Source organism: Sturnira hondurensis, unplaced genomic scaffold (genome assembly GCF_014824575.4).
Source record: "Sturnira hondurensis isolate 20B ecotype Veracruz unplaced genomic scaffold, ASM1482457v3 Scaffold0004998, whole genome shotgun sequence".
Classification (NCBI taxonomy): domain Eukaryota; kingdom Metazoa; phylum Chordata; class Mammalia; order Chiroptera; family Phyllostomidae; genus Sturnira; species Sturnira hondurensis.
The window spans coordinates 26,274-31,059 of NW_028077629.1; positions in this window are offsets into that span (position 1 = coordinate 26,274).

Genomic DNA, 4,786 nt, shown 5'->3' on the forward strand with positions numbered 1-4,786 from the left:
TTCAACATATGAATAGGGAGAAAATTTAATCAATGCAAATGTGAGCATTATTTACTTAATATATTTTATAATTTTAAATTCAGACTATTTGTATGAAGACTCTATTACTTTTTGATGAAACTGAATGGCGGTTCTAAATCCTCAAGTCAAATAATATCTTAAGAATCCCTATTTTCTAAGTCATTTAGAAAGTCAATTCTACTATTTTTTTCACTGTGGACAATTAGAGCAGTGCATGTGTGCATGTGTGTGTAGTGTATTAATGGGGTCTTTTTCTTTGTTTTACCTCTTTTATCTCAGTGGTAAATTCTTTGGGAATCACTTAATAACCTCAATGGTATTAATTGTTGACCTAGAAAATTCTTAATATTAGTCAGGTTCTTTCAGCTGAGCTTCCAAGGACCAATGTATCCTCAGTGGGCACTGATAGCAAGTTTCCATTTTATTCTGAGTAGCATTATAACATGGGCAGGGAATAGGGAGGACTTCCATACAAGTTCATTGCTGCAAACTACTTTGAGTTTAAGCCATGCTAAAAACCAGAAGTGTACAATATTAAAGCAACAGAAGATGTAATGCTCAATCATAGTGTCCCTAGTATTAAGAATATTGTTTATTTTCTTTTGATAAAAGTATTTTTTCAGAATGACATATAAAACTATTTATGAAAATGGTATATTGCATCCTCCTAAATCATAGAAATATGATGCCCTTGCCTTTCATCTAATAATTATTGGAAGTTGTTACTTATAAGCGTTTAACTTGAAATGATTGGCTGGTTGCAGGATCTAGAAGGTCCTGAATGCTGTACTGTAGGTACCCCATCTTGCCTTGGATGTTCATTTGACCTTTCTGGTATTCAATTTGGGTTAAAAGAGGTATAGAATATGTTGGGAACTGCCCTGCCTGGTTTTAGGAGTTGTAACCCCCTCATGGCTAAGGCTGAGTGAGCGATCTTCAGACCATAAGCCACTAAGGAGATAAATCTTGTTTCCATGGCAGGGGTGCCTCCTCTGCTCCTTTTACTTCACCCTGCCTGGTCTGTAACACTTGGTCTGTTAGCTGATGACAGGTAAGATTCCTCAAGGGAGGGACAACCTAAGACAGGCATGATCGTGTGGGGCCCCCAGGGAAGGACTAGGAGGCCACAGAAAAGGGCTCTCCCCTTGGCTTTGACACAGCCTGAGCCTTCATTCTATCTTTGAGAGATCTCCTAGTCTCTTGGCTGCCTTAGTTTCCCTGCCTGACTTAAGCCTGAAACAATGCCTTAAGACTGAAACAATGCTGGTGGTGAGTGTAGCCCTGTGCTGGAAAGGGCGGATTCCCCAGGTGATCAGGCCTAAGAAAAAATATATAAAATCCAGTGAAACCTACATTCTTAAGAATGCTCTTAATTAAATGAGAAAGGTCCGAGCAAGAAGTGAGTTTTTTCCTCAAAGTTTTTGGCCCCTTAGCTATCTGACCCTGACTCAAAATAGGCCCTCAGAGTTCTTTGTGTGTTATCTGTTGTTTGATCCTTGCTGCCTGATAATGATTAATGAGTTTTACCTGTATCCAATAAAAGCCTTTCAAGGCAAGAATCAGGGCTCTCTCCTCTGAAGAGGGTGGTGGAGTCACACGGAGGAGGTGCACTGAGGCAGTCAGAGGCTTGCTCTCCCCTGGAGAGAGAAGTTGCACCATCCCTTTTTCTCCACAGGACTCCGTGGTCTATGTGAATTTATTTTGTCTCATTTATAACTCCTCAGACACTGCAGGTTGGGGTCCAAGTCAAGAATATAACTTAATGTGTCTTCCAAACTAAAAAAAAATGTTGCTGTTTGCTTTTAGAGAAACACCTAAGAAATATGCTAATTGCCATGCACTTGTACTGTGAACATGATGGGGGAAGAGGATGAAGACACAGAGCACACAAAGCAGAAAGTCTCCTTTCAGGGAGTTTATCATTACTAACCTCATTTAAAACAATCAGACTTGAAAAGATAGTAATGAATTGCTAAATAATGTAGTTGAAAGCACAGTTTAGTAAGTGAGCTCTGGAATAGTTATGGAAAGTGTCACAGAGGGGATGACAGTCAGGGTAATACTCCTTCCCCTCTGAAATTTCTCTATTCTAACCCCTGGCACCCATGACTGTGTTCCCTTACATGGCTTGATGGCTCATTTTCTATGTTAATTTAGCTAGGCCACATACCCAGATGTTGGGAACCACTCTGCCTGGTTTCAGGAGTTGTAACTGCCCCTCATGGCTAAGGCTGAGTGAGTGATCTCCAGACTGTGAGCCACTAAGGAGACAAAGCTTATCTCTGGCAGCAGTGCTGCTTCTGCTTCATCCCCTGCCCCCAACACTTGGTCAGTTAGTCAGTGATGGGTAAGACCCCTTAAAGGGGGGCAACCTAAGCCAGACAGGATAACTTGGGAGGCCCTCAAGGAACTGGGGAGGCTGCAGCAAAAAGGGAGTGATGGACCCTTGCCCCCTGGCTATTCTGACATAGCCTGAGTCCCCATTTCCATCTGGGAGAAGCGCTTCCTGGCTCTAATCCACTTAAGCTGAAAAACCTATGACTGGGAAGGCAGTGCTGCCCTTTGCCGGCTAGAGTGGGTTCTGGGGTGATCAGGCATGAGAAAGAGCTCCTAAAGTCCTGTGAAGCCTGCTTTGCTGAGTGCTTTCATTCATATGTTAAGGGTCCAAGCAGGAAATGAGTATGTCTCCCAAAGTTTCTGCAACCCCCTTCCTGACAGACACTGACTCAGACTAAGCCCTCGAATTTCTTTGAAATGTTATCTACTGTTTGATCCTTGGTGCCTGACATTGATTGATGAGTTTTACCTGTATTCCTATGTGTTCCAAACCTAATAAGAGCCCTTGAAGAAGAGGTTCTTGGTCCTTCTCCTGTGAGAGATTGACCACCTTTCCTCCCCAAGAAGATCATGTCTTGGTAGTTTCATTTTCATCTGTGGTGAACAGGAGGATTTGCGGGCAAAGTTGCTCCCCACACCTAGATATTTGAGCAAGCACCAGTCTAGATGTTGCTGTGAAGACATTTTTTAGATGAAATTAATATTTAAATCAGTAAGCTTTGCATAAAACAGATTAACTTCTATGAGTGGGTGTGCCTCATCCAATTACCTGAAGGCCTTCAGAGAAAAAAGACTGAGGTTCCCCAAGGAAAAAGAAATTCTGTCTTTAGACTGCCTTTGGGTCTAAGGCGCAACATCAACTCTCTCCTGGGTCTACAGTCTGCTGGCCTATCCTGTAGATTTCAGACTTGCCAGCCTCCAAATTTCTGTGATCCATTCCTTTAAAAGAATGAATCTCAATCTATCTCTCTCTCTCAATACACACACACACACACCCTATTGATTCTGTTTCTCTGAAGAATCCTAACTAATACAATGATAAAAGCCATCTTTGGGTTTTAAAGACTTTATTTATTTTTAGAGAGAGGAGAAGGCAGGGAGAGAAGGAGGGAAACACCTATGTGTGGTTGCCTCTCTCACACGGCCTCTAATGGGGACCTGGCCCGCAACCCAGGTATGTGCCCTGAACTGGGAATCGAACTAGCAACCCTTTGGGTTTAAGGAGCCACACTCCATTCACTGAGCCATACCAACCAGGGCTATAGAAGTCATCTTGTAATGTGACTAAGAACAGGAACCTTAGGCCTTGAGGTGAGGCACTTAATTTCAATGATCTAAGTGGACCCAATCTAGCCACACAGGTACTTAAACTGAAGAAACTTTCCTGGCTGTGGCTAGAGGGCAGTGTGACTATGGAAGAAGAGTCATCTGTGGTGGGACTGGCTTTGAAGATGGAGGAGAGAGCGTGAGGCAGGAGGGAGCATGAGGCCTCTGGGCAAGGAAATGGATGTCTTCTAGAGCCTCCATAGAAGAACACAGTCCTGTTGATGTCTTGATTTTAGTGCAGCGATCCATGCAGGACATCTTACCTGAGGAACTATAGATAATAAATTTGTGATGTTGTAAACCACTAAGTTTGAATTTGTTACAGCAGCAATAGGAAAGTTCTACTGGGAAATTAGAATCTATATACCAAGTAGGTTTTGCATATGTGGTGTGAAGGCAGAATTGAAATGCAGACCTGAATGTGGACCATTCCTGCAGTGACTAGCTTGCCTAGAATGGAGGATAAGCTTCAATTAGGCATAATCCTTCATGTTCCATCAGCTGATGTCCACACAGGTGCCCCTTTATGTCAGAAAAATATAACACGGCTCCTGAAGCTGTCATGGGTATAGAATGGCTGGTATATGAGAACAGCAATTTTGCCACTTAACCACCTTGGACCCCAGTTTTCTAAAATTGCAAGTTTAACACATTGCCATAGATCATGATATTTAAGGCTATAAAATAAATGCAGAAGTTGCTTGATCCAAGCCTCTGTCTTTTACAGCCAATTACTGTCATCCTTATGAACAAAATACAGTAATGGAGACCTAGAGGAGTGTAATCTTATGTCTAAGGTAGTTCCACTAGTCACCAATAAATTCAGGTCCAATAGCACATTTATATGAGAATCTTCAAAAATGGAGAGATTCCCATTTACTAAATATATAAATTTAAAAGGAGACTTGGTTATCTGTTTCTTAACTATAAAGCACTTTGAAAATTTACTTTAATATTTGAATAGCTCATCATATGTACTGAGGGCTCAGTCTATCTTTGTAAGTAGAACTCCCATATCCCAGGAAATATGAAAAGCAGAATAATTGCTTGATCTCCGTGAATGACTTTTCTTCTTACCTGAATATTTGCCCAATAAATTGCC